General features: G+C 49.9%; 1 protein-coding gene across 1 annotated transcript in view; it reads left to right on the top strand.

The window, feature by feature from the left end:
* Positions 1-1,512: 1,512 nt before the first annotated feature.
* P2RY6 (pyrimidinergic receptor P2Y6) overlaps positions 1,513-13,601 on the top strand; it is an 83,625-nt gene continuing 71,536 nt past the window's right edge. Inside the window, exon 1 of the mRNA XM_073316271.2 lies at positions 1,513-1,607. The gene's annotated coding sequence lies outside the window, so the exon portion shown is untranslated. The remainder of the gene's footprint in view (positions 1,608-13,601) is intronic.

Here is a 13,601-nt window from a genome sequence, read left to right as displayed (position 1 = left end):
TATAGAAGCACTGCTCCCTGTCCCTAATTACCAGGAAACTCCAGCTGTTTCGTAGATGCACCACCCTCCCCCCATTACTGGTAAAATCCAGTTGTTTTGCAGGTGCATTGTCACACCTACCCCCTGCCCCCCAACCCAGCTGCATTGTCACACCTACCCCCTGCACCCCCCAAAACCCAGCTGCTTTGCAGGTGCATTTTCACACCTACCCCCTGCCCCCCCAACCCAGCTGCATTGTCACACCTACCCCCTGTACCCCCCCAAAAACCCAGCTGCGTTGCAGGTGCATTGTCACACCTACCCCCTGCCCCCCCAACCCAGCTGCATTGTCACACCTACCCCCTGAACCCCCCCCAAAACCCCAGCTGCTTTGCAGGTGCATTGTCACACCTACCCCCCAAACCCCAGCTGCGTTGCAGGTGCATTGCCAGACCTACCCCCTGCCCCCCCAAACCCCAGCTGCGTTACAGGTGCATTGCCAGACCTACCCCCTGCCCCCCAAAACCCAGCTGCGTTGCAGGTGCATTGCCAGACCTACCCCCTGCCCCCCCCCAAACCCCAGCTGCGTTGCAGGTGCATTGCCAGACCTACCCCCTGCCCCCCCAAACCCCAGCTGCGTTGCAGGTGCATTGCCAGACCTACCCCCTGCCCCCCCCAAACCCCAGCTGCTTTGCAGGTGCATTGCCAGACCTACCCCCTGCCCCCCCCAAACCCCAGCTGCTTTGCAGGTGCATTGCCAGACCTACCCCCTGCCCCCCCAAACCCCAGCTGCGTTGCAGGTGCATTGCCAGACCTACCCCCTGCCCCCCCCAAACCCCAGCTGCGTTGCAGGTGCATTGCCAGACCTACCCCCTGCCCCCCCAAACCCCAGCTGCGTTGCAGGTGCATTGCCAGACCTACCCCCTGCCCCCCCCAAACCCCAGCTGCTTTGCAGGTGCATTGCCAGACCTACCCCCTGCCCCCCCCAAACCCCAGCTGCGTTGCAGGTGCATTGCCAGACCTACCCCCTGCCCCCCCCAAACCCCAGCTGCGTTGCAGGTGCATTGCCAGACCTACCCCCTGCCCCCCCAAACCCCAGCTGCGTTGCAGGTGCATTGCCAGACCTACCCCCTGCCCCCCCCAAACCCCAGCTGCTTTGCAGGTGCATTGCCAGACCTACCCCCTGCCCCCCCAAACCCCAGCTGCTTTGCAGGTGCATTGCCAGACCTACCCCCCAAATCCCAGCTGCGTTGCAGGTGCATTGCCAGACCTACCCCCTGCCCCCCCAACCCCAGCTGCGTTGCAGGTGCATTGCCACGTCCTCTCCTCCTTTGCGGCTCCCCTCGTAGCGGGACCCCGCCAGGCAGGGACCGGTGGGCGCGGGTGTGCGAGGGAAGGAGCCGCCTGGCAGCGCCCCAAGGGGGTGGGGTCGGGGCCGCGGGGCCGGGGCAGGCGAGCGGAGGCGGCGGCTGGCGCTGAGAGCCGGGCGGGCGCCGCGCGGAGCGACCGGCCAGAGCGATCCGCGCCCCAGCGCGGGGTCCCCGGCCCTTCCCAGCCCCTCGCCCCAGCGCCGGCCCCGGCTTCCCCTCCGCAGGCGGGGCCCCCCGAGCCAGAGGACGGAGCAGCCGGTGAGTGACCCAGCCCCTGTCTCCGCCTCTCCCCGGGGAGCTGCTCTTTCCGGGGGGCTTGCTGGGGTGGGCGGGCTCCCCGGGGCCGCTCCAGGCGCTCTGAGCGGGGCTGACATGGCCCAGCCGGGGGAGATCGCAGCGTTAAAGCTCCAGCCTCACGTCCTGCAAAGCTTGAGACACGGGCTTCGCTTTCAGCCGCTGAGTCGTGCCCCTCGCACGCTGAAAGTTACCGCATGGGCGCCTGTCCCTGTGTTCTGGCTTCGCGCAGTTGCGTATGCTTAGAAGACAGCACCTAGCCCAGAGGGGTCCTGGTGGACACCTGCCCTAAGTATTGTGGTCATACAAATAACATACAATGATAACCACATAAGCTTTTGCGGGATCAGGGCTCCTGGTAATACAATTTGCCTCTGTCCTGAGCTTGAAGGGGTTGGTGGAGGTAAGAGTGTTTTGTGTTGGTTTGTGTTACTCACATTCAAACAATATCAGCGATAAGGAAAAGGAACAATTTCTAAGTCACGTTTTGTTCAGCTAACCTTCATTTGTGGTTCATACGCATCAGGATGTTATTGGTTTTCCCCACTTTTTCTCTAATGCAGTTGGCCGGGTTTGCTTTCCTCTTTGCCCATCCGATGGGGGAGTTTTTCTGAAGGTAGATGTTTAGTGTTGCTGTTTGCAAGAGCGTAGGGCTGAAAGTGACCTCCTGGGTCACGAGTCCAGTGTTGGCCATCGCAGACAACTCCGTCATGTAATCTCGTTCATAAATTATCAAGTTCCATTTTAAAATCAGTTTGGTTGTTTGCCCCCACTGCTCCTACTAGGCACCTGTTGCAGGTACTCATTCCTCGGATGGTTAGAATTTCTCATCTCATCTTCTAATTTCTCCTCTAAATTTACTCATGGCCAGGTTCATACCCATTTTTTCTTGTGCCAACCATTCCTTTAGCTAAAGTAGCTCTCTTCCCCCCCTGGTGTTTTATGCCCCTGATTGACCCATTCCACGAATTGGAACAAATATTTACAAGATCTTCAGGATCCTGATCAGTTTCGTGCAGTAAGATCACTTACATGAGTGTTTGTTAATAATGCTTGCCTCTTACCTAGCACTTTTCAAAGTGCTTTTAAAATATTAATTAATAATCCGTTAATTTTCAATATCTGCACTTAAGATGTTGCCGGAATCTGTCTAGTAAGTTGGAAGCATTTTCCTATCAGAATATCTTTTCTGACAGTCTCTTTGAAATGGATTTTACTGACTGGCTCTTTCCGTGATTTAACACTCTCTTGCTTTCTCAAACCGATAGTGAATTTGTTGACACCCTTTGTGTGTGTGATGGCCTGGTCAGATTTTGGCAGGCACTCAAGTTGTTTGGATCAGTGTTGCATTGCTATCAGGATGGAGTCTTCTTTGCTAGAGGCAATTCACTGCTGGGGACTTGTCCAGAGAAGTTAAGTTGGCTTGACAAGCATCTGTGTCCTTAGGGGAACTTGTCAGTGTCTTGTAAAACATGCTGGAAAACATGAAGTTATTGCCGTTAATTTAATTATTGCAAATGGGGCTTAAATATAATGGTCGCAGTTCTAGCTGCAGAGCTAAGAGCCCTGCAAATCCGCGCAGGGCTCTATGCAGAGCTCAGACTGAGGAACTGGGCTGTGCATTGGGACCTCTGTTGGCATGGCGGGGGGAGGGGAAGGAAGCCCACTCCATACCCCACAGGCACCTTGGCTGCAGTAGTCCACGATGACTTCTGCATACCCCTTCCCTGATGTAGGCAGGACTGAATAGCATGAGGCAGATGGGAGCAGCTGGGTGCTGAGCTCCTTTGAAAATCTGCCCAGCAGTCATGGATCCAGGTGCTAGCTTCCTGCAGGCTGGAGAGAGGTGTGGAGTGGTCTGTAGGGGATCTGGAGCCAAGGCACAACGTCCCAGCACCCCTGTAACAAGGGGGCTGGCCTGTTCCATGAAACTGGGCTCAGAGCTCCTGTTCGGTCCAGGTACGCCGTTTGGGCCAATTAAGAGGGCGGGGCAGAACCTGGGGGTCTATAAGGGACCTGGTGAGAAGGAGACCAGAATGTTAGCGATGTCGCAGGCAGGAGAGCTGCTACAGAGGGAAGGGGGGTCCAGGGGGAATGCAGGAGAGGAGCAAGAGGGGTTTGCTGGCTGCTGTCCCCAGGCCGGAGAGCCAGGGCTGGAGAGGGCTGAAAGCAGCAGCATCCGCAACAGAAGCAGAGGGAGATGCCAGCTGGCTCTAAGCCAGAGAGCTGTAGCCAAGGGCCTGAGGGGACTGAAGGGAGGGGGAGCAGATGATGGGTGGGAAGTTACCTGATGCTGTCTCCTTGCTGGAGAGCTGGACCCCCAGGAACAGTGAAGGGAGGATACTCCCAGCAGAGAGGCGGTGGCTGTCCCCTTGGGAAGAGTAGGGTTACGTCCTCGAGCCGAGGCGCTGGGACAGGACAGGACAGGGGGCCATGGGCCCACCACTTTTTACCAGCTGTAAGGGCGAGCGACAGGGGAGAGGGGGCAGAGAGGAGCGAGTGGAAGGCAGAGTCTTGGGGGGAAGGGGCAGTGTGGGGGTGGGGAAACGGGGTCACAGTTTTGGGCGCCTGTGGTCCCCCACGTTTAGGGTGGTTCAGCTGCTCCTGCTAGAAGGAGGACTAATAACGAATCCAGGTCTGGCGGAGGACACCAGGAGGTGAGACCGAAGCCATGATTTCAGGGACGACTTGCAGTGGGGTGATATGGCCCATTCTGAGGGACGGCTGCATTGTGTTTGGTTAACAGTAATGTTGATGGACTTGAGAACTTGCTTCCATGCAGTTACTGGGGACTCAAATGGGAAATTGAGGCGAGGGCCAATTTTCAGGGCCGCTGTGAGAGGGTGCCGGGGAGGAGGGCAACGTGTGTAGAAGAAGACTACGCACATGCTCTTTAGGAGCACACTAGGTCAGGGCGCTCCATGGCCACAGTATCTGCTGGGGTGGGGACCAATATTTGCTCCTCTGAGTATAAACAATGAAGGGATCTTAGAGACTAACCAATTACGGCTGCTACTCTGAAACCTGCCAAAATGCAGGGATCATACTTCAAGTGACTGCATTTCCCAGGGAATGCATCACAAAAATAGGTCATCTAGTCCAGTCCCCTCCTGCGGCAGGACTAAGTATTATCTAGACCATCACTGACAGGTGTTTGTCTAACCTGCTCTTAAAAACCTCCCGCGACAAAGATTCCACAACCTCCCTAGATAATTCGTTCCATTGCTTAGCTACCTTTACAGTTAGGAATTGAATAATAAAACGCAGTGCGCTGGCCAACTGTTATTTCTTGTTAATCGGTAAAGGCAGAGGGAAGCTAAGGGCCTGATCCTGTGCTCCTTAGACAGGCAGAAGCTTTGAGTTTTGTCTAAGTGAGAAGTGCAGAACTGGGTGCTGATACTGTAAGAAACCAGCTATAATTATGTAGAGATGTATGGAAAGAATTAGATGCTGCAGATGTTAGCCGCCTAGGGTGACTCTGCAAGCTAGACAACAGTGGTATTCATAGAAGTCAGTAAGATCCAGAGGATGACTGTCAATTGTATAAATTTGTTCTGCTGTTTAGACCTATACTTGGAAATATTAATGTAATAATACCTAGCTCCTATATGGCACTTCACAAAGGAGCTCAGTATCATTATCCCCATTATACAAATGGAGAAACTGAGGCACAGGAAGATGAAATGACTTGTCCTAGGTCAGCCCGCAGGCTAGTGGCAGAGGCAGGAATAGAACCTAGGGCTCTTTTGTTCCAGTCCAGTGCCCTGTCTGCTGGATGGCATATGAATGGAATCTGGTCAGTGCTTCTGGCTAGTGGGAAAGTCCTGTTTCGAAATGAACACGGCTGGTTTTCCAGGGCCTCGCATGGTGGAATGCCAAGGGGTAGATCAACTTGAAAACCAAACCGAGGCCCTGATCCTGCAAGCTCACTGAAGTCAGTGGCTCTATGCAAGTGCAAGAGTCTGCCATGCACAGGAGCTTGCAGGCTCTAGTGAACTTGTCTTGGGTCTTTCCTGGTCAGTGGATGCAGGGCAGTGGGGCTGCTTCACTGGGATGACTTGAGTCCTGCTCCCTTTAAGATAAAGTTTGTACAGCACTGAGCACGGTTGGCCCCTGACCTGGTTGATGATGGGTCCATGGGTGCTCCAGTGATACACATGTGCGAATCCCAACCTGATCAGTGATTGTGGGTGCACAAGCTTTTACACTGTCTGTTGACTTTAAAAATCTAGCAATCCTGCAGCTAGACAGTAGTTTAGGGCCTAGTCCCGCAAAGTCCAGAGCACTTTCTGGTGCGAAGTGCCTTCAGCTCCCTCTAAAGTGGCTGGTCCTGCACTACTGAAGTCAATGGGTGTTTGCCATTGGCTTCTGTGAGCTCAGGATTGGGCCTGAAAGTTAACAAGTGTTGTCACTGCACAGCATCTTGCAGGATCAAGCCCTGAGATACCTAGACAAGTGAATGCACAAGCCAAGTAAAGTCTTAGAGTCCTGTCATTTCCCACCTTGTTTCTTTGTGCCGGGGAGGGCGGGGGGTGACAGGCCTTCTCTTCTTCGACTCCCCTCACCCTGTACAAACCGCGCCATTCTCCATCAGTCCCCAGTGTTTTGGAAAATTGCCCTGCTGAATGGGGCCTGTTGGGAGTGGTGGGGGCCAAGCTGGGAGATGGTCTCTCTGCATCAGACCTTCTGTTAGTGTTGTTAAAACAGACGTTAAGTTTATGAGAATGTGTCTAGTGTTTAGACTCTATGAAATGCTTGTAAGTTGCTCCATGTATTAATCTCATAACATCTGTATCCAGTATTGTAAGGTTACATTGAGTGTTTGCATTGTAAACCTCTGTAACTGTGTAATTCACCAAACAGGAAAGAAGCATTAATGAATGTAAAATGCTGGCTTGCTACAGAAGGTGTTAGGTCTTGCCCACCAAGAAGGCCCATTGAAACCCAACGAGCTGTGGTGAAACAAAGAACAAAAGATTTTGTTAATTGCTCTCCCCATGAAGAGGAGATGTGCACGAGGACTCGTCCCATCAGTGTGATCTCTGGGGGAAAGGAATAAAAATCCCTGACAAGAAGAAACTATCTCTATGCTGCTTGGACTTTGAGAGGGCAAGATTTCTAAGCATAAGGAAGGGATCCCCAGCTGCTTAGCGCGGGTTAGCCTTAGGGGACATATAGCTACCTTTTGGAACTTAATACTGAACTCTTTTGCGTGTGTCTGTTTACCTGCTTTAACCTTGTAAACCACTCATTTCTTGTTCTTAGTTAATCTTCAGTTAGTTTATAATTGGATTGGCTACCAGCCTTGTCTTTGGTGTAGGATCTAAGGTGTAAGTGACCAGGGGTAAGTGACTGGAAGTAACCTGAATATTATTGTGATTTTTGGTGTAAGGGACCATCTATCACAAAGGCAAGCTTACCTGGGTGACAAGGTGTACTGGAGTACCCAAAAGGACTGTCTGTGACTCCATGTTCAGGCTGTTGTAGTCCTTGAGGAGTTCACACTTGATACTTGGTTGGTGAAATCTAAGTTTGGAATTCACAACCAGTTTGGGGTCTGTGCCCTGCTTCTTAACAGGAGCACCAGCATCAGGGCAGACTGAGTGTGAGCCACTCCCGGCAGCTTGACGTCTCACAGATGTCCAGAGATGCATTCTGACCGCAGAGTATCCACTTCATTGGTTGAGCCCTTGACCTCTATCCTCCCAGGAACTCACTGCAAATTTACATGCATTAATTCCTGGAATTACTTACTAGGGAGGGGAGGAGATGGGATGGCTTGAGCCACAGACAACAAAGGATGGATACTTAATGACTACAGGGAGAATACAAAAGGGAAAGGGGGATCCTCTTATTAACTTCCTATTGTCCAAGTCCAGGGTTATCTAATAACAATATCTAGCTCCTACATAGCATGATGCATCGGTAGCTCTCAAAGCTCTTTAAAAAGAAGGTCACTATCATTTTAGCAATGGGGAAACTGAGGCACAGAGCGATAGACACATAGAACCATAGGATTAGAAGGTTTTCATCTAGTCTAACCCCCTGCGAAGATGCAGGATTTGTTGTGTCTAGACCATGCAAGACAAGCAGCTATCCAGCCTCCTTTTGAAAACCTGCAGTGAAGGAGCTTCGGCAAGCGATTTAACCAAGCTCACCCAGCAGGTCAGCAGCAGCGTCAGGAATAGAACCCAGGTCTCCTGAGTGACGGCTGAGTGCTCTGTCCACTCAGAAATACTGTCTCTCGATGTAATTATTCATCCAGTACAGTCTAAACAAAGAAACTAAACTGGATTTAGGCGCCCTTAGTGCTAGAGGAGTTTTATAAATAGTGGCTGGCTATTGTCAGCTAAACCAGCAAGGAAATGTATGTTCTCCCACATTTGAAGAACAATACAAACTTTTTAGAGGTTGTATTTTACTGGAAATGCCAAATTTAGGTGCATCACAATCTGTTTTCTAGTAAAATCCGATTTGTACAGCTGGGTTGAGGGTGGAGGCTGAAGGAGGGCAATATAATTCTTAATTTTTGTAATCTAATACCAAGTCTAAGGGGGTGGATGAATTCTAGAAAATAGTAATGTGCAAGACTGTGTGTATAGTTCACTCCAGTGGGTCTGACCTGAACACCTGCATTACAATGCCATCCAAATACAGTTAGATGCAGTTTGTTGGCAATTTCAACTAACCTGAGTGTTGTAGGGTTTTGTCAACCTTTATTTAAAGGTGACCAGGAAAGGAAAATAAAGTTGGATTCTTCTTTTCTGCTTCTTTTGATTACACAAGGAAGTCTTGACTTTATTAATAGAAGAAGCTTATTTTTCTGTCTAAGGTACTCGAGTGGCCACCCATTACTGTAGTGTTGGAGCACCTCACAATCTTTTAATGTGTTTAACCTGGCAACACCCCTATGAGAGACAAAAGTGCTGTGATCTCCATATCCAGGTGGGGACCTGAGGCCCAGAGAGATTGTGACTTGCCTGAGTCACTTAGGACGTCGGGGTAGAGCAGGGAATTGAACCGAGGTCTTGCAGTCCTAGCCCAGTACCTTCCCCACTGGACCATCCTTCCTTTTCTGCTTGGCTTTTTTATATCATTTTCTTTTCCTTATAAATATCAGGAATATTGAGTTTTGTCTTCCCCGTATCCACTGGAGGTCTCCGTGGGAGCGTGGAGAACTGTATGGGGACCTTTCTCAGGCCTTAGCTGTAGCAGCAAAGCAAGTGGTTGAATTTTTAACAGAGACATGCTCTCCTTATGGGGCCAAGCGTTGGAGTAGAAATGGAGGTTAAGCAAAGTAACAAAGGCATTTAAACAGGCTGACTAAAGTATTCCTTCCCTTCTCAGTTGCTCGGTTTTCACTTCCTTAGTACTTATCATAAACTCCTAGTTCTCTAGTCATCCATAGAGGTATCCAGGAAAAAAACCAGGGAAGGCAAGACCTGAAGTTCTAATATTTAAAAACAAAACAAAAAACAAACAGATTTTTTTTTTGGAGGGGAGGGGAGACAGCTCTACTCTACAGACGATCTTTATGCAACAAAAAAATGGCCACAAACTCCAAAGAACCATATCCCCGTTTGCAGGTCACCTACTTGCCCAGCTAAACTTGCACCCTTGGTGGGATTCTGCTGCCGTCAGCGTAAGTGAAGGGTGTGCTCTGTAGAATTGTAAAATTGAAACCACTTTTTGAGAACCAACCTGAGCTCGCTTCTCAGAATGGATGGGGAATTTCCAATACTTTGTGCATGTGTGTGTCTCTCTCTCTGGGTTGTTTTTCTGCATCTCCTGTATCATAGACATTCAGCCGGTTTGACTGGTTTAATGGCACAGTTCCCATGTAATCAAGACAGCAGAAGCTGAGGGATGGGATTGCTCTGGGGAATGGCAACAGGTTAGGAATCTCCTCCCCATTTAAATCAACAGTTTCAGTCCAGGCCAAGCCCTCAATTTTGCAGAGCCAATGGGACTGTTCTTGGCAGTGAGGGTCCATGGTTGCAGATGCTTCTGCAGGATCAGGAAGATAGTGACTGCAAGAAGTTACCATCTGACAGCTGTTCTGTGTCCTATGTGAGCTGAATAGGCAGATCTTGGAACAGTTCCTGTTGGACAAGTGTCCATACACCACAGAAATCACACCCCTTCCCCCGAGTACTGGTGGGAGCTTCTGGGAAAGGCAATTGGATGCATCTGTATTAAAGGGTTTGCTTACCACAGGCGTAAGTGCTGTCAGATGCACAAAGAAGGCAGCCACTGCAATGAGAGAACCTGCATTCCCTCTTCATGCATCCCTCTGTCAGCAAAGGGAGACGGGCTGCCCAGGGTCTGACAGTGTTGTCGTAGCTGTGTTCTGAGTGAGACAAGGTGGGTGAGATAATATCTTTCGTGGAGCCAATTTCTGTGGGTCGAGGTAGTGTGAAAGCTGGTCTCTTTCACCCACAAAAGTTGGTCCCATCAAAGATATTCCCTCCCCCTCGTTGTCTCTCCAGGGTCTGACTGTTCAGTACATAGTGGTAAAGCGATGGTCGTGGCGAGCACAAGGCAACGCGTTGCTGGGAAGAGTGGCTCAGTAACGTTTGAGGGGCAATTTCTGCACAGCTAGAAAAGATAAACAAAGGAGACTTCCTCTGGTTTCTATCCCTGCGTCAGTTTCCTGATTCTGCCACAATCCAACCCCAGTCTGGGGGCCTGGAACCATTTGCCATCATAGCTTCCGCATATACAGCCGAATCTCAGCCCCGGCACACAGCCCGTGCAAACAGGCTGGAGCAAAGCGGGGTTGAGAGAAACATAAGCCTCCCTTCCAGGCTCAGTAGGCCCTAGAAAGGAAGGCCGGTCCAGCGGCTGAGGTGCTAGCCTAGGATTGGGGAGAAATTAGTTGAGTCCCCTACTCTGCCGCAGACTTCTTATGTGACGTTGGGCAAGTCACTTAGGGTCTGTCTACTCTGCAGTTAGGCATCCGTGGCTGGCCTGTGCCAGCTGACTCAGGCTCGTGCAGCATGAGCTAAGGGGCTGTTTAATTGCAGCGTAGGACTCCGGCTGGAGCCTGGGCTCTAGGACCTTGCAAGGTGGGAGGGTCTCTCTGAGCCCGAACATCTACACCACAGTTCAACAGGTCCTTAGCCCGAGTCAGCTGGCATGGGCCACCCATGGGTGTGTGACTGCAGCATAGACCTACTCTAGGTCTCTCTGTGCCTCAGTTCCCCATCTGTACTCTGGGGACAATAGTGCTGCCCTACCACACAGGGGTGTTGTGAGAATAAATACACTGACAAGTGTGAGGAGCTCAGATACTATGATAATGGAGACCCTGTAAGTACCTTAGCTAGCTGCTATCTGTGGGGGAGTTTGGCCAATGGGTAGAGCTGATTCGGAAATCCTAGGTTTGCCCCCTTGAAAAATGTTGATAAAAATGTGGTTTCCCACCCACACCCAGCCCATCACAATTGGTCTCTGAGCCCTTTTTGAAATGTGTTGCTTGGAGCAAATCATATGTCGCCTGGTTTTCCAGAGGTGCTGATTGCTCCCAGCTCCCACTGAAGCTAATGGGAGATGTGGAGAATCAGAACCTTTGGGAACTTCATTGACTTCCAGAGTCCATTCCACCATGTGTCAAACAGGCACAGTGATGCTCTCCTCCCTGAGATGTGGTATTATGAAGCTGGATTACTCGGCTGATGTTTGTAAAGATCTTTTGAGATTAAAGGGGCTTCTTAATGGCGATAAAGGAGCAATTGGTTCCCACATAAAATAAACATTCCCCTTTGGGTGTTGAAAAGTCGATCTTTTGTGGTTATTCCATTTCTACCAAGCCGTGAACAGTAAAGGAAATAGGGACAAAGGGAAAAGAAAACAGGAAGGGTGACCAAAGAGGAGCTCTTGGGAAAGCGAAATCTGTCCCCCAAACTCGCCTGTGCTGTGATGCTTGCAGACCACTCCAAACTGATTGCAGAGCTGGCATGGTGTGACTGCTGCTTATCATGCTGATCATAGACTCCTAGGGCTGGAAGGGACCTCGAGAGGTCACCAAGTCCAGCTCCCTGTGCTGAGCCAGGACAAATAGACCATCCCAGACAGGTGTTTGTCTAACCTGTTCTTTAAAACCTCCAGTGATGGGGATCTGACAGCCTCCCTTGGAAGCCTATTGCAGAACTTAAAATCACCCTTTTAGTTAGAAAGATTTTCCTAACATCCAACCTAAATCACCCTTGCTACAGATGAAGACATGTACTTCTTGTCCTAACTTCGGTGCACACGGAGAACAATTCATCACCAACCTCTTTATAACAGCCCTTAACAGATTTGAGGACTGTTTGCAGGTCCCCCTCAGTCTACTTTCTCAAGGCTAAACATGCCAAGTTTTTTTTTTTTTTAACCTCTCTTCATAGGTCAGGTTTTCTAAACCTTTTATCATTTTTGTTGCTTTTCTCTAGACTTTCTCCAATTTACCCACATCTTTCCTAAAGTAGGGCACCCAGAGCTGGACACATTATTTCAGCCGAGTCCTCACCAGTGCCGAGTCCTCACCAGTGCCGAGTAGAAGGAACAATTACCTTCCACGTCTTACATATGACATTCCTGTTAATATGCCCGAAAATATTAGCCATATACACAACTGCATCACATTGTCTCATATTCAATTTGTGATCCACTGTAACCCCCAGCTGCATTTATCTTTATCTTTATTGAATTTCATCTTGTTGATTTCAGGCGAATTCTTCAATTTGTCAAAGTCATTTTGAATTCTAATCCTGTCCTCCTGAGTGCTTGCAGCCCCTCTCTCTGCGTGTGTCGCAAATTTCATACGCATATTCTCCATTCCATTATCCGAGTCATTGAAGAAATATTGAAATGATATGATGAGCGTGGTACAAATGTATCATAATCATCGTGCTGTTACCTTGGATTCACCCCACCTGTCTGTATCCACCGGTTGTCTCATCTTATTATACTTAGATTGTAAACTCTTTGGGGTAGGGTCTGTCTTTTGAGAGTCCAGAGGAGAGCAACAATAGGGCCCAGATCCCTGAGTGTGGTCTCTGGGCACTACCTTAATACACACATCAATGAGGCCCGCTTTATAGATGGAGCACTTTGGCCCAGAGAGATTAAGTGACTTGCCCAAAGTCCTACAGGAGCCAGTGGCAGAGCCAGGAACAGAATTCTCTACTTTTCAGTGACCTCTAAAGAGGGGATACTCTTTGTATGACAGTATCACTGTGTATAATGTCTACTAGGGTGCACCTATGCTACAGCCAAGATCTGAGGTGTGTTGGGATCTCGGTGTTATTCAGATGTAGAATCTGGATACTGTGATGCTAGGCCTGAATATCGAGGTTCTATGTAGATGATTTACAGGACTGATTATTTCTGGCTTTCCAAAAGTGCCACAGGCATCTCAATGGAAACCAAGAAGGACACGGTCTGCGTCCTGGCGATCTTGCAGCCTCGGTTTGGACACAAGTGAGGGTCATTAAGAAACACAGGATGGGACAAGGGATACAATGATCAGGCCTACATGGTTTCCTCGGAAGACTGGGCCATGTGGTGGTTCAGATAAGTTAGATTTATTATTAACTTCTGGTAGGCGACATGTCCCTATTGAATGTTTTGGAGGGATTTCAGTTTACAAGAGCTTTGGAGCAGGGCGTTTCAGGGACGCGGTCACTGTGGGAACAGGAACTAGGTCTGATTTTCAGACCTATTGAGTACTCAGGAGAATTCCTGCTCAAGTCAGTGGGAGCTGCGGGTGTACAGCCCCTCTGAAAATCACATCCACTGAGGCAGGGGAAATAGGGGACATTGGGGGTGGTTCAGAGGAGGTGGGGATGAGAACAGAGACAGTGCTGGGGATCCAGGTCTGGCCATAAATCGTGTCCGATGCTGATCCCAAACACAATGAAATTTTAGCTCCTGTTTGCTGGGCACAGTGATTCCACTCAGCTTCTCACGCTGAGC

This window comes from Lepidochelys kempii, chromosome 1 (assembly GCF_965140285.1).
Source record: "Lepidochelys kempii isolate rLepKem1 chromosome 1, rLepKem1.hap1, whole genome shotgun sequence".
NCBI classification, from domain to species: domain Eukaryota; kingdom Metazoa; phylum Chordata; order Testudines; family Cheloniidae; genus Lepidochelys; species Lepidochelys kempii.
Note: the sequence above shows the minus strand (reverse complement) of the source record. Positions and strands in the feature narration are given on the sequence as shown.